The 21,542-nt window shown below is 34.3% G+C and overlaps 1 protein-coding gene across 6 annotated transcripts in view; it reads left to right on the top strand.

Annotated features, from left to right (window-relative positions):
• Window positions 1–348: 348 nt before the first annotated feature.
• rk (G-protein coupled receptor rickets) overlaps window positions 349–21,542 on the top strand; it is a 48,702-nt gene continuing 27,508 nt past the window's right edge. For 3 of the 6 annotated variants that reach the window (XM_015169771.3, XM_015169769.3, XM_070208822.1), the window contains exon 1: window positions 9,777–9,915. The gene's annotated coding sequence lies outside the window, so the exon portion shown is untranslated. Of the gene's footprint in view, window positions 669–9,688; window positions 9,916–21,542 lie in introns of those variants that run through there. The other 3 variants (XM_015169770.3, XM_070208823.1, XM_002057463.4) reach the window with 3 other exon arrangements.

Here is a 21,542-nt window from a genome sequence, read left to right on the forward strand (position 1 = left end):
TGTTCATGTTCTTAGCTCTATTACTTTACTGCTCTCTCAAATATTTTGTTTGCATCTGTAATAACATTACCCGTATTTCGTTTACTCTCTTATTGTTTTAATCTGCATACATACATAGTTACATACATACATAGTACATAATTACGTGCTGGTGATTTGTTTTGCCGGCATTTTCAATCTACTCACCACTAAGTTCGCAAGCAGAGTGCTAAACAGATATTCGCTGCGTGGTGAGTTAGCAAAAATAACGGAAAAGAGGCCTAGAAAGAGAGCGCGTATGCTTGCGCTCTCATGCTTATGTTGGATAATTTTGCTACACATCCTCAGATTTAGTAGTAATGCGGTTGTTGCATTGGTTGGGCGTGCTGCAGTTTTGTACGACGATCGCGAGCGTGAAAGGAAATAGTTGAAAGTGATTTGTTGTTGTTGTGAAGCGAGTTTTTCTGTATTCCTAATATACGGCAAGGACAACAATGTGCTATTATCTGAAATTGAACCCTATAGTCGCAGCTGCTTCATATGCATTTGAATTTTTTACGCCTTTTTCCCCCATGTTATTTACTGCGACTTTTCGGCCATCCTTTTGCGTCTGTAAAAAAAAAAAACAACTGTGATTTGTTTTACACACTTGGATAAAAGGAGTTGAAGGTCATTGAAGTTTGTTTAAGGTAGGTGGATTTAATTACTATGTTAAAATGTAAGTTCTTTTGTATAGACATACAAATACCCTACACACAAGGGTATTTAACCTACGGCACACTAAAAATACACTTTTACTTGCTTAAACAAGGTTTACAGCTGTTTCGTGTGATAATTTAGTAACTTTTACTGCCTCATTAGGTGAACTCTGTTCAAGTGTTTTACTAATAAGTACTAGATGTAGGCTACATGTTGGCAATAGCATAGGTCCTGGCCCTTAACACACAAGCCACACCACACTCGAAACTGATTTAGTGTGTGTAAATATTTTGCACTCCATGCAAAGTCCCAATGCCGGCAAAAGTCAACCAAGTAAAACTCCTCAACATGAAAGGTCCTAGTTATTCCCTGTAAATTATTCGAATGGATATAATGCGTTTGTAAGCATCTCCGTGACTCGATCTAGTCATACATGCTTCGTATAACCTTATTCCACAGTCAACTTTTTTACAGTTTTTGCGAATGTACAATTTTTTGTAAGTGTAATTGTAATAAATTGTAAATGTAACATATTTTAAGCATTGTGGAATCTGACTATTTATGTGAACGCGTCGATTTTAGAGCCTCGATTGCCTGAGCTTGCCTTGTTAGATTACAACCTAGCGAAATCAAGATCTGGCTTACAGTTTCTTGAAAGGCATTAAAATAAGTACTTTACATCTAGTTGTACTTTATATATATATAGCTTTTTGGTAAACATTTGAATGTTATATTTGTGCATTGAAAACCCTATCATGAATTTGATGGCGGCTAGATGCTGCGTACAGGGTATATCTCAGTCGCGTACTTTGGACTCGTGCTCCTCTTAGTTGTTGTCGTTGGTCAGAACTCATGTTACGAGAACGCCCAGCGGGTATACATCTGCTGCTTTTTTCTCACTCTCTCTCTCACTCTCTGTCTCTCTCTCCCTCTTGCACTTTTCTCTTTCTAATGTGCTAGCCAGACTCAGACTCGCGCGCCATTTGCTGCAAGTTCCGTTTCCGTTTTGTGGGTGGGTCAATGGGGTGCCTGTTGCTTTAGCGTGTGTGTGTGTATGTGTGTGTGTGTGTGTGTGAGTGTTGGACTATGTGAATGGAAACTACTCAGCATAGCAGGCTTCTGAAAATTTACGAGTTTGCCACACGCTGCATTCCTCAAATTACCGACACGCATATTTTATATTGGGTCCGCATTAAAGTTCAACACATTCACAGTGCACATTGCAGTTCGCCCTGTTCGCAGCTATCTCTTGCTGTTAAAATAGTGACAATAAGCTGTTAAGCTTCTTTATAATCTGGCAACATTGTATCAGCATAGTACTCATTCTGTAATTGAGTACTTGTTCAGATTTTTGTACTCATGCTTTGAAGTTTCCATTAAACATTTAACCGAACCACTACGTGTGTTTTCTTTATGTGCATCTTAGGCACACTAGTAATTTCCCAACATTGGTTATGGGCCCAGGTCTCGTTGTTTTCGGTTAAATAAGTACACAAAGTGTCTATGGTTTTGAAAGCTTCCTTTTGTTAAATTTTTAAAAAGTTTATTTCGTGCGAAGAATAACGTGGTGAAATTGTCAAAATGAACATGTCGCATCAAATAGAAAAACTTGGTGAGGACAATTATGACGTATGGCATATGGCCATGAAAAGTGTCTTGGTGGTGGCGGACCTATGGAATGTTGTGTGTGGAAAATATGTTAAGCCAGAAGGAAATGGTGAGGATATCGAAAAATGGGTTAGTGTCGACCAAAAAGCGATGGCTTACATAATTTTAAATCTGAAGCCAACACAGTTGATGCATATCAAGTCATGCCCAACATCTGCAGCTGTATGGAAAAAACTAAAGGAAATTCATGTCTCAGTTGGACCGATTAGGAAGGTCCAATTATATCAAAAATTAATACGTTTCAATATGCAGCAGGGTGACGATGTAGTCGCATATGTCAATTCATTTGTTGAGACAATTGAAAAGTTGGCAGAATTAGACATCAAACTCAATGACGAGTTGCAGGTCATCATGTTTTTGAGCAGTCTACCAGACACATGGGAAAATTTTGTAATAGCGATTGAGACACGCGATGAGCTGCCCAAATTCGAAGTCGTCAAGGTTAAAATGTTAGAAGAGGCCACGCGAAAGCAAGAAAGAGCTAGCAGAGACGGCATAGGGACACCAGAAGCAGTGTATACACACAAACATAATGGACCGCGGGACAACAACAGTGTCGAAAGCAAAGGCAGAAAGAATAGCAGTAAGCAGCCATTCCGAGGCAAATGTTTTAATTGCGAAAAAGAAGGGCATCGAGCGAGCGATTGCCGAAATAAAAAGAAGGATGATAAAAAGAGCCAAAAGGACGAAAAGTCTCTATGCTTAATGCACACGTGTGTCAAGGAGAAGCAAAAGAGTTTTTGGTGCGTTGACAGTGGTGCAACATCGCACATGTGCTGCGACCGCAGCATGTTCCTTACGTATGCTGATAAAAAGACGTCGATAATGTTGGCCGCAAATAAGTTTATCGATTCACCCGGCAGTGGCAGTGTTGAGTTGCACTGCAATAGAATAAAATTAAAGCTGCAAAATGTTTTATATGTCCCTGACTTAAGCATGAATTTTTTATCAGTAAGTGCTGCAGCAAAGTTTGAGAATTCTACCATATTTGAAGGGAAAATTGCGCTGATAAAAGACAAAGAAGGCAACGAGATAATAAGGGCAAGACACGAAAATGGTTTGTATGTTTACAAACATAGTCTTGATCAGGTTCATATGCTAAATAGTTCTGATTCATCTTCCATAAAATGGCACAATAGATTTGGCCACCTGAATTTTAAGGATTTGAAATTGCTTAATGATAAGCAACTGGTGCGTGGTATGAAAGTTGAAAATGTACAATTAGAAATAAATTGCGATACATGTAATAAAGCAAAAATTTGTGCATTGCCATTCCCACAGAAAGCGAATCGTGTCTCAAAGCAAGTACTGGACTTAGTACATACAGACGTATGTGGTCCGATGAATGTTAAGTCGCTTGCAGGCAATCGATATTTCGTAACTTTTATTGATGACTACTCACGCAAGATATTTGTTTACCTTATGCACTCAAAAAGCCAAGTTTTTGAAAAGTTTAAAATGTTTAAAACTTTTGTAGAATGCCAAACAGGAAATAAAATAAAGGCTGTGCGCAGCGACAATGGAACAGAGTATGTGAATAAGCAATTCACTGAATTTTTGATCGAGTGCGGTATAAAGAGGCAATTAACAGTTCCTTACACTCCGCAGCAAAATGGTGTGGCCGAACGTGCTAATCGGACCATCGTTGAAATGGCAAAAAGTCTTCTAATTCATTCAAAGCTTGAAGAATTTTTGTGGGCAGAGGCTGTTGCAACAGCAGTTTATTTGCGCAACAGATGTCCCACAAAAGCATTAGATGGAAGCACACCATTTGAGGTATGGAAGGATCGCAAGCCATCAGTACAGCACTTGAGAGTATTTGGCTCGCGGGCATTTGCACTCGACAAAGTCAGAAAAAGCAAGTTCCAAGCAAAGGGCAAGGAGTACATTTTTGTTGGTTACTCCTTTACAGCAAAGGCATATCGCCTATATGATCGCGAGAAGCGAACAGTTATTGAAAGAAGGGATGTCAAATTCATTGAAGGTGAGTTTGACATAGCAACAACTGATGCATGCAGTATTTCAGACAGAAACACCTTCACGACGTACATTATCCCGTTTGAGTCAAATCATGAGGTTGCAAAAAACCACCCAGAGCAACCTGCCGAGGTGCAAGAGTACAACAGTGACTCAAATGAAGAAGAAGAGGAGGATTTTGTGAGCGCAAGCGATCCAGGAGAAGATGGCAACGATGACGACAATGACCAAGTAGCGCTGCCACAAGTTGAAGCTGTAGTAAAACATGGGCGTGGCAGGCCAAAAATTATACGTACAGGTCAGCCAGGCAGGCCCAGAAAGCAGTACCAATTGATCAATAGTCTTAATCAGATTGAAGACATTGAAACTCCGCAGTCAGTTGCAGAAGCATTACATGGCCAAAATGCGCAGGATTGGGAAAAGTCTATGCAAATAGAGTACGACGCTTTACAAGCAAATGAGACATGGTCAGTGTGTGAGCTACCTCCTGGACAAAAGGCCATTGGTTCAAAATGGGTTTACCGAATCAAGAGAGATAAAGATGGTAATATTGAAAAATTTAAGTCTCGACTAGTTGCACAAGGTTGTGGTCAACAATTTGGTGTCAATTACTGGGAAACGTTTTCTCCCGTAATTCGATATGAAACCATTCGCATGTTATTCGCAATAGCTGCCGAAAAAGAGCTGTATATGCATCAAGTCGACATTTCAAACGCATACTTAAATAGTAAGCTTAATGAAACTGTGTACATGAAACAGCCGCCGAATTTTATTGACAAGCAGCATCCAAATAAAGTCCTCAAACTAGAAAAGGCACTTTACGGGCTTAAACAATCCGGACGAGTTTGGAACAATACGCTCGATGAGGTATTGAGAGGCATGGATTTTAAAAGATGCAAAAATGAAGCATGCTTATACGTCAAGCAAAAGCAACAACAATTCAGCTACATCGCTGTCTACGTCGACGATTTAATCATAGTGTGTCCCAGCGAAGAAGACATAGCCGTGATTAAGAAGAAGATTGCATCAAATTTTAAAATGCACGATGGAGGCCCCATTAGCTATTTCCTAGGCATGGAAATCCAACGCGACGGCGATCGAGGTTCCGTTTCGCTGTGCCAGAAGACGCACATTCAAGGCCTATTGGACAAGTATGGCATGAGCAATTGCCGTCCAGTAAGCACACCTCTTGACCCAGGTTTTCAAGTGGACTGCAACGACGATACTTGTGTAAAGGTAAATATAACGCAATATCAGTCATTAATTGGTTCGCTTATATACTTAGCAGTTTTGAGCCGACCAGACATTTTGCATGCTGTAAACAAATTATCACAAAGAAATGCTAATCCTCATGGAGAACACCAGTCTGCAGCAAAGCACATTCTAAGATATCTTGCGGGTACAAAGAATATGAAATTAGTATACCGTAAAAATGGCAAACCACTAAAAGGCTATGCAGATGCAGATTGGGGCAACGATCGGCTGGACAGGAGATCCTATAGTGGCTACGCATTTTTCCTGGCAGGCAGTGCGTTCTCTTGGACTTCATCAAAGCAAAGCGTTGTCGCATTGAGCAGCACTGAAGCAGAATATATTTCTTTGTCCATGGCTGCCAAAGAAGCAGTTTATCTACGCAGGCTACTTAGTGAGATGGGATGGTCAAAGGATACAGAGCCGTTGACTATATGTGGCGACAACCTAAGCGCGCAACATATTGCGCAAAATCCAGTCCATCATAAGCGCACTAAGCACATAGACATAAGGTATCATTTTATACGTGAAAAGGTACAATGTAATGATATTGCATTAGAATACGTACCTACAAATAATAATGTTGCAGATATACTAACAAAATGTTTAAGTAAGCAAAAGCACGTAGGCTTTGTAAAAACACTTGGATTGAATTAAATTTGTTATTTTGCAACTGATTATAATTAGCTTAAGAAGAAGTGTTAAAATAGTGACAATAAGCTGTTAAGCTTCTTTATAATCTGGCAACATTGTATCAGCATAGTACTCATTCTGTAATTGAGTACTTGTTCAGATTTTTGTACTCATGCTTTGAAGTTTCCATTAAACATTTAACCGAACCACTACGTGTGTTTTCTTTATGTGCATCTTAGGCACACTAGTAATTTCCCAACACTTGCAATTTGCAGCGCTTTTAATTAACGGAAATTTATGCATAATGCTCCACCCATTTGTCGCCCAAAGCCTTGGACAACCAACTATCCAACTACCCAACCCACCCACAAAAACTCCCACAGCCCCGCACGCTTTGCCGGCAAGTTATGAGCCGTCAGCGAAATGCGAAAATTGCAAATGGAAAACCTAAAAAAAATTAATCTATAAATTTTTCTATGAAGCGGGCATTTTTGAAATACATGCAGCAGTTGATTTGTTAAATCAAAGATTATAAAATGATCTGGCGGAAAAACTATTAAAGCTGTGACGATAATATTTTTGGTCTGACAAATTTAACTTTGGATTTTTTTCTAGTTTAAAAAACATCTATTTTAGAAAGAGGGTTTCTATATGTTGAAAAAAATTAGCACAGGAAAAAAGTCTCATTTAATAGCAAACATAACTATATCTACTTTACTTAACAATTATTTGCCTTTTTTATATTAAAGCAATTATAAATAATTAATTTCTAAGGAGTTGGAAAATTGTCCTTAAAAATTTGGATATGCATTCATTACGCAAAAATTTATATAATAAAATAATAAAAGTATAAATAAATTACACGCAGCTATCAATAAAGTTTATTACATTCAAGGATATATATTTATAAAATATACACTTTACTTAATCAGTAATCAATAAATATTTGATACTGTCCACCTGAAAGTCGTACAGACTTCATTGAAATTAAAAAGAACATTTTAAATAATAAAATATTATTTTAAATATAAAAGAAATTAATTTGTCATGAAAAATAAATATCAATAATATACACATTTTTTTCTGGCATCACATAATTTTATGCTACTATATAAATAATATTATGCTCGTATAAACATTAATAAGACTTAAAAAATTAAAAACAATTTTTTTTTTTTAATTTTGCATAAATGCACCGAACTTTCAACCTCATAATAGAATCGTTGCATTCAGGATATCTTCGGAAACTCACTAACCATTCCCAGCTCTGTCTTGCCAGACAGCCTATAAATTTCCCCTGACCAGGTCGGTGATTTTCCATCACTATCTCTTTAACCTATCTATATTAAGCTCCATGTATTTAGTATACATGTATTAACTTGTTTCTATACATCTGATGTATTTTCTCAAATAAAATAGTGAATTAGGATTATATTAAAAAAACGCTCGTTCATCGACCATTAATAAATAAATGAGATTCATAAATAATAGCTTAAATTACGGACTGACATCATAAGCTAATTAACATTAATGTAGCCCATTTATTATTATAATTTGTAAAAAAATCCAAATTATTTTTATGACATAAATTTCTATTGAGATTTCCACATAGCAACAACAATTACGAAGCGCCCAAAATAATGTATTTCAATTATCAGCTGTCAATTATGCGACATTTCTCAGATGGAGGCCGGCAACAAGTTGAACACGAAAGTAAAAATAAAATTAAATAAATAGAATTAAATAGATGGCGTGAGAAATGGCCTAATGAATGGACACAAAAAAGAATTCCCACCCAAATGTTCAAATTGTTTGTTGTTTAAGCTGCTTGAAAATAGCTAAAAGAAAACTGACCGAGAAAACTGGGGGTTTGCTGGAGGTGGGTCATAAAAACTTTTCATTGTTGCCGCAACAGAAGCTTAGCGGTTAGAGGGGAGCGGCGGCGGCGGCAGCTCTTTGCGGGGCATAAGTTGCAGCTGCCTCAACAGGTGTTGCGGGACCACTCGATGAATGGAGGCGTAAATCTTGCATTAAGCACACTTCGTTAAAGGACCTCAAAACATTTACGAGCTGCAGGCCAAAAGTGCCGGCTTTAAAAACTGCCAACTGCGCAGACGCTGCAACATGTGGCAAGCAAAAGGCTCAACTTTATGTTGTTAGTTGTGGCAACGATGTGAAACTTAACTTTTTAGTCGTATTTTCGTAATTTCGTAAATAAATTAAATTTGATTTATTTTGAATTTATTTAGAATTTATAATATATTTTTAAATCGTACTTATATAACTTTTTTTTTGCGTAATAGTTTAGTCTCGAGATTCTTTATGTCTAACGCATATCCCAATAATATATATAATATCTTGTCTGTATCGGTCTTCCATTTCATATAGATGCTATAATAACAATTGGGTCAAAATGAAGTTTATTTTATGATAAAGATTTTCGTTCTTCAAAATTTTTCTTTGTTTTATACCCTTTCTCCACTGGCTTAAGAAATGTCACATTTTCAAATTTCACATATTGGTATTCCATCGGTTGTCGGTAACATGTGAGTGGGAAAAGTACCGCTTCTTTAAATAAACAGCTGATCGAATTGCTTTAATTTAATAAGTGCCGCCTAATATTTCCTAATATTTCGACATTATACATAGGTAAATCTCTTAGATTATATAGCATATAAAAACCCGGGCGAACGTGTATAAATAAACAAAATTATTAATAAATAAACCCTATAGTAAAATTTATACAAATTTTAAAAATATTCTTCTATATATAATAATAATAAAATTAATTATAAATAAAAATGTTAATGATAGTAATCATAGAACAAAATAATAATATCAAAATAAAATTGCTCTTACCCGTTTAGTTTAATAAAAGAAAAACGGACCTCGATCCACTTAACATAAAATTTCATAATAATAAAAATTATCATAATAAAAACAATCACAACAATATTAATAATAAATAATAAATGGTATTATTTATTGAGCTAATTATAAATAAAAAAATAAAATTATAAATAAATGTAAATAATAAGCATATAAATAATATTAATTATTAAATATTCCCAAAGACAAATATTAAATAAAATTATAATAATTATTAGTATATTAATATTAATAATAATAATAATAAAAAAAAAAAAAAAAAAAATAATAATAATAATAATAATAATAATAATAATAATAATAATTATAATAATAATAATAAAAACAACAATTAACAATTAATATAAAATTATTTATGTAACGCAATATATATCTTAAATAATATTTAATTCGATCTTTATCTGCTTATTAATTATAATATATATCTCAAAGAATATAAAAATAGAGAGAACTTGGTTTTAAATTTTTATAAAAAATGTAAATTTTCAATTGTTTCAATTAAAAAAAAAAGAAGAATATGGAGGAAATAGAAAATTAACAAATGGCTGCTAGCAACATTTCATGTTGCTGGCAACATAGAAATATGTTGCCAACGCAGTTGTTGCTGCTGCCCGCTGCTACTGTTGCCGCTGTTGTTGCTGTTGTTGTTGCCGTTGTGCGAGGCTCCTCGAAATCGGCAAAAAAACAACAGTTGCGATTTCAGTACGCTTTGTGCGTTCGACGCGTGCGGTTCATATTGACGGATAACTGGCTAAAAAGCATATAAAGCCAATTGGCCTAAACTAAAATCTGGCCAAACGGATAACTTGGCCAAGTGTTGTGAGTGCCCATTGTGATTGTGTGCGTGTGTGTGTGTTATTCTTGTTGTTGCTTGTTTGTTGTGCGAAAAGGTGCCGCAAGTTTTGTAGGCGCGTGAGCTCTCGTTACGCATAAATTACATTTTTGACCGAGTTTCAGTTATAACAGATCAGCAGCTGCAGCAGCAGCAACAACAACAGCAGCAACAACAACCAGGCGTGCAAATTGTTGCAAGGAGTCGCCAACAGTTGATGCAGCTTTCCTCTTGTTGTTGTTGCTTTATGTTGCTGTTTGTTGTTGCTGCTGTTGCGGTTTTTATTGGCGTTAAAGGTCGTTTACTTTTTGGCGGCATCAACAACTTTTGTTGTTGTTTTGATTTTCATCTGCCTGTGTCATATATGTGTGTACGTGTGTGTGTTTGTGTTTGTTTGTGTTTTAAAACACACTTTCAATTTTCAATAAAAATCGCGCGCGCGCTGATCGATGACGTCGATTTCTGTTTGCATTACTCGTGACGATTTATGCCCAGAATCGTGTTTGTGATAGCCCATAAAAAATAAATTATATATATATATATGCCATATAAATACGTCCACAACTGACACACATATATGGCACGCGCATTGTTTTTTATATGGCTATTCATATTTGTTTATTTGCTTTTTCGTCATGATTTATTTATATCAAGTGTTAACTAAATTATATTCAATTATTTATTTATATTTTCATTGTGGGCCCAACCGAAAAATCGTTTTTTAATTTCGAGCAATTAATTTTGCAAGTGCAAAGCAAATAATCGTGCGTACATATGTTTTAACTGATAGCTAAAGGAAAAAAAAAAAACGAGCAGAGCGACAAGCAGCATAACAAATTTGACATTGGGTTATATTGTGACAAAAGAATTGACATTAGCACAGAAGATAAAGAACAGTTAGCTGCGTCAACATGAAGCTCAAATACCCTGCGAATTAACTCAGCACAATATATATTTCATTTACATCTTTTTATATCTCATTTAAGACAAAAATTTAACCTAGTTAGCTAACACTTATTCTTAATATATTATTTCATCTAAGCCATCAAGAAATAAACCTTTTCTGAACTGCGGAAACTTTATTAAGTTTCTTCGATGTTAAAAACTTAAGAGGCTAGCTGAATGGGGCTTAATGCCGAGGAACTGACGAGGGGTATGAAATCGGGTTGATATATTAGACTTTAAATAATTACAATATAAAAAAAGAGTGCTAAAAAAAGTATTGTGTAAAAAATATAATATATTTAAAAAAAACTCCATTATATGTGCATTGAATTAAAAAATAAAATTGCATTACATAACAAACAATAATAATTTAAAATAATAAGTGCATATAAAAAATTACTCTATTATAAATAATAAAAAATGTCAATAAAAATAAATAATAACAAATAAAAATAATATTTGCATTCAAATAAAATATATAACTACATTAAAAAAATTACTCTATTAATGCAACAAACTAATAAATAAAAATAAAATTAAAAATTAAATAATTAATAAAATGAATATGTGCGTTTCAATAAAACATATAAGTACATTTAAAAAATTAAACTATTATATATAATAAAAAATATATATGTTATGCCCATTTAAGTAAATAATATATAATAATCAATATATATTAAAAATCATTTTATAATAAAAAATAAAATAATATATTCGGCACGCCAGAGATTTAATAACCTTTCAGGCCCAACCTTTTCATAATGCTCATAGGGCTTTGCCCGTATCTAAGAAGCGCAGGGAAAATAGTTAATGCCGAGCATGGTTCAGATATTTTGAAAAACAAAAAGTTTTTTATACAACACAATTGTGGTAGCTATATGATATAGTAGTCCGATGTAAACAAGGTTTTAAATAAATGTAGGATACATAGTGAAACTTATCAATGGCGAGTTTGGCCAAGATACTTATCTTGTAAAACAAAAGAGTTTTCGCTACATCAACTTAATTTTCGACCGATCGTTCCAATGGCAGCTACATGATATTGTACTTCGATCTTGATAAGATGTTGCATATATATATGATGAGCATAAACAAAATAGTTTTTTTCCTATAGTAGTCCGATGTAAATAAGATTTTGCATAAATTCATAATATAATAAATAAAATGGATACAATGTGCCATTAAGTAAAACATTAACATCTACAAAATACCTCAATTATATATTTTTAAAAATATATATATTATGCCCATTTAAGCACGATGTTTAAAAACATTTAAAAACTACTAAATTATATACGAAATAAAATTTAAACTTTAAAATATAATAAATATAATAATAAATTTTATATAATAAATATAATAATAAGTTTTATATATATTTATAATATAAAATAAAATAGACATTATTTAGTAATCGTGGTTTCGAAACATATTAGAAAACATTTAATCTTATAAAATATTAAATATGTTTTAATATATATTTATCAAGTTAAAAGAACAAATATGCTATGACCCTTTTTGAGCAAAATATGCTCTCAAAATGTATTGTAAGCCTTAAACAACTCATACAATACAAGTAAAACCAACATAAACTAGCATTCAACTTGTTGTGTATGATTAAATGCAGCCAGACTTAATTTACAATGAGACCAACAAAAGAAAAAACCGCTTAAAATGTCAATGCACCCAAGTTGAGACTTGGTAGCCAATTGGCTAAAAAAAAAAGTGAAGATCTACCGTGGAGCACGCCCCGATTGCAATGGTCAAAGCAAGTAATTATGTATGCGAATGTGGTAGCAAAATGTTCATAACACTTTGGTTGGAACCAAAAACAAAGAAGAAGAAATCAAATATCAAATATATAAAGAAAAAGAGACTCCGAAATCTCAGGCATTCCATTACGATTGACAAGTTTCCAAGTGTCCGGAAAGCTGAAGGTCCGAGCTCCGAGCTCCAGCCACCCACTGACTAAGTGGCGCGTGTTTGGATTTTGATTTAGGCCCGCTGAGAGCTGCGAGCTGAGAAATTCCCCCAACTTGTTTTATTTTCGTTTTTTCCCTCTGAGGTGGCACCTTTCGTGCATTCTTAATTTAGACCCTGAGAGCGTGCACAGACATCGACTGCTTATTTTAAGTTTTTTTTTTTTTGCTTCAATTTGTAATCCATCAAGAAACCTTTTTTTTTTGTTTTTAAAACAGTCGCTCGATTCGCTTTGGGGCGTCATCAATTTTGGCAAATGCTGAGCAGCTGCAAAATTGCAGCCAATTGTAAAAAGAGTATAGAATGAAAAATTAAGCCTAAGTGCATTTCCAAGGCGATCCGGACCACAGAGTTGACTATGTGAATTGTTTAACGAGCTTTAGACGAGATGGAGGTGTCAGTGCAGTGCAGGCGGGGGGCTAACGATGACGACAGTTTATAAATATTACGCACAATCAACTAATTTTCATTATGAACATTAACTATGTGCCTCAAAGTCGAATTTTTAATGCTCTTACAGGCACTATCAAGATAATTTGGAAATTATCTGCAGAAATGATTAAAATTCTCCAGTCAATGGTTCGCAGTGTATACTGAGTGTAACTATAGAGCTGTGATAGGCAATCAGAACCTAATTAAGTGAATAATAATATTGAAATCTTAAGTAAGAGGAACTTTACTTAAATTAGTACATTTTTGCAAATTTTCTGAAAAGTATTTAAAATAAGCTTTTGTACTTGTCGAGTTACTAAAATTTGATTTAACTCTTCAAATAATTCTAAGGAACTTTAAAATATATTAAACTTGCATTTGAATATAAATTAAGCGTGACTTGCCAATGTATACTCTCTTAGTTCTCGAGTTATTCTAGATAGTCTTCGTAATATTAAAGAGAGGCATATGAACATGAATTAAGGCTGGCCTGCTAAAGTTTGGAGTTTTTCAGTTTATGTATTATAGAAAGTCGTCGACATTTTTGAACATTTTTAAAGCTAGAAATCAGTTAACACATATTCGCAAACGCATTTTTCTTTAGATGTTCGATTTAATTAGAGCAATTTTCAAAGACTATATAAAATACAATTGAAAATATCCCAAGTTTATTTGATGACAACTTTGCTAACTGGAACTGTTGTAGATCCCTAATTATTAAAATCAGTTTTTTGGCATAAAGCACGTCAGACAACTTGAATGCTCCTTTTTGTCATCCGACGCATTACAACTTAATCTCGCTGAAAATCCGTGATAATCCGCCTGATTTAATAGGCTCTTTGAGCTGTCGGTTCGTGCAACATCTGCCTGAATGAGCGAATTGCTGGATCCAATCGCTTAAAAGGGTATTTTTCGAAAAATGCAAACAAGTCTTGCGGCATTGCTCGGTTTTGGTAGCGCAAAAATAAACATTTTCATTAAAATTGCATATTTATTGAATGGCTGGCGACAATTCTTTGATATGATATGTGGTCCGACGATAGGCCCGTCCCGATATCTGTGATGTGGGCGTCGCATCGTCTGCGTCGGCTGCGGAAATCATTTACTTAATGCTCGGCAAAATTGCAACGCAATTGACACGATTTCACAAATATACAGGCCTATATAATATATTTGTTTGTATACACATATATATCTTTTGTGTTGCCTTGGCTTTAATCAAAGCATCAGCAGCCGCAGCCACAGCCGCAGCATCAGCGGCAGAGGAAGAGCTGAACAAGTTTTTAATGATGTTGCCACTTTGGCATAATTAGGGTGTATGGGCGAAGGGGTAGTCGGATGGTGGGGTGATGGGCTGCCTGGGGCGGGGGCAACGAAAAATCGTTCAAGTTGAAAGCAAAACTTTTGAGTAAATGCAATTTGCGACACTTGCCGCAAATGGAAAATTTTCTGCTTCGTCTAGTGCCCGACTGTGCTTGCGAGCTAAAGGTGTCTGTCGTGGTGAATTTATTTTTCATTTGTTTAAAGTGTATTTCCGCTGTCTGATTGATTGGAAAAACAGCTTAGAAAAGTTTTCTTAGCTGGCAAATACTTGCATGCTTTTCGAAATAGGTTTTAACGCTCGCATACAAAGTCTCACATTTTTAGAGATTGTTCCTATACGAGCTGTGTGATAATGTTGACTGATGCGGAGAAAATTTAAGTCATATACATATATAAAAATATTCTTGGAATTGCATTTATGAGTAAGAATTCCATATGTTCATTAAAGAGAGATAGTTCAGAGCTAGAATATAGAACATGCGCAATTTGATAAGATTATAAACACTAAACAACTTGTAGATGTTTTTTTTTTTTTTTTTTTTTAACAAAGAATCTCTTTTGTCAAAAAAAAATGTTTATGTGTACTTTTGCCTTTTGCAGATATTGAGGATAATGAAGCTCTTAAATGTTGATTTTTGAAAAACTAAATATTTTTACAGATATTTCCTATGGCAGCTAAATTATATTGTAGTCCGATCCGGCCGATTCCGATAACAACTATTTGTATACCAATAAAATAGTTGTCCGAGAAGTAGTTATGCAAAATGTTTGTCTGGACAGTCTAAAAGTCGAGGGACCCGACTGGCATGTAATTCTTCTGGCGTCACAGAGCCTTACACATTTTGTGATAAAATTATAATGCTCCTCGCTAGAGTATAATTAATGAATCAACCCAATAGCTACTTAAAACTGTTCCAGTTGCGAGACTTCAAGGTATTTAAGACTCAATTTTATTTATAATACCATAAGTCCTTTGAGCATATCCTGACAGCTATAATTGTCACTGGCAAATGGGTAACTCTCACTAATAGCTATACACAGACACTTCACAGACAGGCCGCAACAGAAAATCTGGCAATTACTCCCCACAAAATATAACCCAAAACTCAATAAAATAGAGAGGGAGAAAACAAATGTCCTGTGTTCTGTTCTGTTCTGTTTGCCTGTGCTTGACGCTTAGCGCCTCAAATTGCCCAGCCTCATAAAAATGTCTGCACAATTCACACACACAAGGACAACGACAACTACAAATTTCAAAAGTTGCAAACAAAACGTTCAACTTGGACTCAAACTATTGTCATCTATGTATCCAGGGTCCGTGGTCAGCGTGTCGTATACGCAATCAATTGTTGCAGCTGCTCTGGTCCAGTGGCCGCGCCTGACCTCTAGCTGTGACACCCACCTCAGACTTGAACTATAGCCTATTATTTTTGGCTAGTGCTGCGCATCATTCGTTTTGCTTTTATAGAGTTTTTCTCGTTGGCTGGCTTTTTTTCTTCTCTCTTTTGTCACAATTACAATTTGCTTAATCGAGTTTTGCGCACATTTTCAGGTCAGTTGGCAGCTTTTGTGCTCCTTTTGAGTTTTCCATTGATTTTCAACAGACGCCAATCGAAGCTACAAACCGAATGATTTTTTTCTAGTAAAAAAAAAAAAAATAAGCATAGCAATTGGTTGCCAAAAAAATAAACATAAAGCAGTGCTCAATCCATTTGCTGGTTGCAACAAAAGGGCTCAAATATGTATTCTAAAATAGTCAAATTTATGAGAAACTCAAGAATTGCTGCTAAATTGCATTGCACGCCAATGTGGCATTGTATTGCTTGGTTATTGTATTACTAGTAGCTGGAGAGAAGCTTTTTCGAACATTAAAATGGTTTCAGTTTGCTTCAAAAATAAAAAAGAATAACTTTAAGGTCCAATTTATTTTTTTTATCAGTACTCCCTTTTTAAGCAATGGAAAACCATTTTTGTTTTTAATTATCAGAAGGTATTGTTTCTAAATCAATGTTTATTTCTGCTGCTTTTTCAGTTTTTTGGTTATGTTGGCCAGGTTTGAATAAAAAGGAGCTACATTTGTAAATCATATTTAAAAGAGCTCATGATATGCAATAATTATTACATACCAAATTGTATGCACTAACTAATTCTTGCTGTTCCCAGGTTACGAAAGTACTTAGTTATTGCATAGTATATTATAATATAATAACAGAAAGTCAAGACCTAAACTGGAACTGTGAATAAAAATGACTCTTGGCTCTGATATATAAACACTTATCAAATATGTCATTTCTAAGTTTTTATATATATAACAAATTATTTATAACGTACCAAGCATTACGCATAACGCAATAAGTATAACTTGTAAATAGCAAGCTTAAAGTGTGTTACGTAACAAGTTTTTCGTATAACGTAAGAAATATAACATATAACACAACAAGCATAACGTAAAATTTAAAACGTATAACTTTAGTTATATACGCTAATACGTAACACGTAAATACGTGGTGCTTAACCTAACAAGTCTAGCGTATAACGTAACAATTATAACGGATAACGTAACAAGCATTTCGTATAACGCTACGATTAGATCATATTACGTTATAATTATTACATGTATCGTAACAAGTATAACACATAACGTTACAAGTATTACGTATAACGTAACAAGTATAACGTGTAACGTGGCAAGTATAATGCACAACTTTAGAAGTATAACGTATAACGAAACAAGTATTACGTATATCGTAACAAGTATAGCGTATAACGTAACGAGTATAACGTGTAACGAAACAAGTATAACGTAACTCTCAACGTACAACAAGTTAATCTTGTTTATGTGCACGCCCAACTATATAATTGATCCGAATGATGAACAACTCAAACAGCGCTTTTAATTTGCAATAACATTTCACAATTATGGATTATATATCCAGAGATTCGCCAAAAACACTCGAAACGCGAAAGAACCAAAGCATTTTAGACACATTTTATATGCCAGACAATTGACCCAAACTGCCAATAAAATTGAGTAGCATGAAATGTAAATAAGAAGGCTGCGCTAATAGCCCGATTATGATGAGTGTGCGTGTGTGTGTGTGTGTATGTGTATGTGTTGTGGGCGATGACGTTGCCAATTTAAGAGATCTGGCCGCAGATGAGCTGCGCATCAAACTCGATGAATGTAATGAGAAAGTCATAAAATAAACAGTTGAATAATCAGCAATAATGCGATTGCCTCGGGCGGAACACGAAATCGATGCGATGTTAACCCAAAAAAAAAAAAAAAAAACAACAACAACGATAATAGCAACAATAATTGTTAACAACTACAAAAGAACAGAGAGTCGTAACCAGGAACAGTTCAGTTCAACAAGATCAAAGCGTCTAAAAGTGGCCATCGAATCAAGAAAATCATTTTTTTCGCCCCTAAATAGCTGCAAGGTGTGAACTTTGATGTGGCATTTGCCACTTGAATGAAATGGTCAAAAGTTCTCTGAATGTTTTCATAAAAGTTTTGATATAAATAAATATGATAAACAAATCTGAATCAATCAAATCTAATCTATCAGCGTGCAAATATTTACGGAACTCAGCTCAAACAATTCAATGAATTAATTCTCATGATAAAACCTTAGTAACTTGAAATAAGAATATATAAATAATTGTATTAATTTGTTTTTCCACTCAATTATTTACCATAAAATCGTTGCACCCAAAACAGAAAATCAAATTTAATTATTTCACTCCGAAAACTTTGCTCAGCGCGCCAAAATAATAATAAGAAAAAATTGAAACTAAAATTAAATAAATTATGCAACGACTGTCATTAATAAAGTCGAGCGAAACAAAAATATCCCACAATAAATGAAGGTCAGCATAAAGCAGCATAAATGCAACAACAAACAAAGCAAACAGCAACAGCAACAAAATCAAAGTTGCATTTTGTGTTGAAATACCAGTTTTTTATTTGGTGAGCTGCACTTGAAATTAAAACGAAAAAAACAAGTGAAAATACTTCAATCAGAGCTGACCAGCTGTGAGATACTCTGCACATTTTTTCCAATTGTTTTCAATAATGATATACTAGAGCTTATTCTCCGGCCTTGCCCGTCCCACTGCCCCTTAAGTCTACATGTACTATTTAATACCACTTCCATTTGAAAAAATGATTAAAGTTAATCGAAAAAGGTGCAAATGTTCGAATCAACGGTTCGGCTCGAAACGTTCATTCTTTGAACTATTGACCTGCATTTGCAATAAAAGATCGGCCAACTTTGCGATAAACATATCACATAAATTCTCGAACAGATCTTTGAAAATGATTTTGAAACGGACGGTAAACAAAAAACTATTATACAAACATTTTCTCTCGGTTTTACCTTGCATGTTCCACCCGAATTATCCAAAATCCCCGAAAAATTTCCGCTCTAACAGCTGGGCTCTGGGCGGATCACCAATTAGTCAACCAGCCAGTCAGGATAGACAGTTTTATTTATAAGGATATAAAGAAAATAAATAAACTTTAGATAATAAACATTAAATTGAATAACAATATTTACGTTTAAATTATTTAAGAATATTGTAAAGTGACTTTTAATTAAAAATTTCAATTAATGGGCAAGTATTTTGACTCGATCTACATTAATTAATTGTCCGTAGCTCTCAAACTTTAATATATATATATACTACTTATTTTGATTTGTTTGCACGGTCAACTAATTTGAAACACACTTAGCTTTAAATGTATGTGTATAAAATCTTAAATATTCACTTTCATTAGGCAAATTCAAGCAAATAATACCTGTTTGTTTTGTATAAGCAGAGTATATAAAATCAAAAAATAAAATTAAAAACACTTTTTAAAAATTATTGACGACGTGGATTTTCAGTGAAAAAATTTTCGCGGCGGCGTTTTCTTTGCTTTTGGCGACTAAATTGAAAATGATTTAATCAATGCGCCAAGCCCCGAAGCGTAGCTCGACACCTTTTTTGAGTTTTAGTTTTAGAGTTTGAGTTGTTTTTGTTTATTTGTGCTATTCTCCACCAGCTAATATATGTACTATGTATATGTATATATCTACTCTTATGTCTATTGCAATTTTCAGCTGCATTGCCAAATCCTGTATTGAATTTCATATCATATTTGCCGAGGGCGTGGCTGTCTTTTAAGATATTTTTGTAATTAATCGCCGTGTGTACAGCAATTTATGAGATTTTCATGTGAATTTGATGCCTTCTGAGTTATGTGTGGGTTGAATTTTGTTTTTCTGAAGTGCGTAAGAAATCGAAACACGTGTGTCTATAAATTTGGCCATGTGTGTGAGTATTCGTGTGTGCTTTAAAGTGTCCATATATCAATTACAGTCACAGTCACAACAAATCGTGTGACAATTAAAAATTGGCATGCGCTCAACTGCAATAATTTGCATATGCCATGAGAGCGGCTTAGATAAAGAGCTTAGCATTCAATATGATGGCTATTTAAGTACACTTAGATAATCACCTGGCTTCTACAATTTACAGATTTATCTCTGACAATCCGCACTCAATGTCAGACTTAATATGGCAAACAATAGTATGGGGTGAAAATATAGTCAGAGCTACGCTCAACTATAGAACTTTTTTACAGTTGTGGTCGCATAGAACACACTTCTATTCTTTCAATTAAACTAAAGTCAAGGAAGTGTAGAAATTAAGTAATTGCATAGCTCATATAATGTGATCTTATTTAAAATATCACAGTAGGAGCGAATATAGAAGAACTTTTCTGTATTAGGCTTCTGCAAGTTATGTTAGTTGTTTTTATATAGATTCCATGTGGTATCGTAGAAAGTCTTGTATTTTAATCACCCGAACCTTTCTTGAAGTTATGAAAATCGCATAGAAAGGCTTTATTTAAAAGAGATAACAAAATGAATCCAGAGCGATGAAGAAAAGAAAAGTTAAAGCAAGGTGGAGAGAGAACATATGATTATAGGAAATGTGCACATATATATAGAGAAAAAGGAGAGCGAGTAAGAGAGACTGGGGGAGAGAGAGAGGCACACACAAGAGATGGGGAAACCGGGCAATAAAAGGAATGGAGCAAGAAAGAGTAAGGAAACTAGTGAGAATTAAAAAGGGATATGTGAGTTTCAAATCGAAATAAATCGAACTTCTTATCTATATACAGGAACTTGAATATGTCCTATGGAAATTAAAGCTCCTGAAGAATTGAAATTTACTTCCTAACATCAAAAATTTAAATAAAACTGTCAAAGTCTATAAACAGCTCTGGTATACGTAGATATATATATATATATTTGATCAAAAGCAAACAAAATCCTTTCGGTTAGTCGGGTTTTATTGGCACTCGGCAGACAGCAGACAGTTTGCCACAGCCGCTGCCAGACAAGTTATGTGAAACGTTTTCCCAAATTGGAACCAAAACAATACCCTACCTCCCCAACTGCCTACCTCCCTCCTATTGAGCACTGTGGCCAGACACGTGTGTGCGCATTTGGACGCGTTTTTGGAACTTTTGTGCGCGATTTCTCTCTACCTTTTCCTTATTTCACACCCACTCAACCAAAAGTTCTGCGTAAATATTTGCATTTTGCGGCTTCGTTTCGTTTTGCAGCTGAAAAATAAAAGAAACACACACAGAGAAAACAAATTTTAAAATCTATTTTATTGCATTGCCTAAAAATCTGGTTGCTAGGCGAATTTTTGGCATATAATAAAATTATTATTTATATGATTAAGTTGAAAGCCCTGTAAAGAAAGAACAGCTAAATGAACTATAAGAACATTTTGTATTTTAAAAATTATTTGGCGAGCTCTAAAAGTTCGTGAAAATAAATAATTTAATAAAATAAACCTTAAACAATATTGGGTAGTTTTCAATTATAATTAATCTTTGGAACTCTATATGCATATATATAATTTC

The sequence above is a fragment of the Drosophila virilis genome, chromosome 4 (assembly GCF_030788295.1).
Source record: "Drosophila virilis strain 15010-1051.87 chromosome 4, Dvir_AGI_RSII-ME, whole genome shotgun sequence".
In the NCBI taxonomy this organism is placed as follows: domain Eukaryota; kingdom Metazoa; phylum Arthropoda; class Insecta; order Diptera; family Drosophilidae; genus Drosophila; species Drosophila virilis.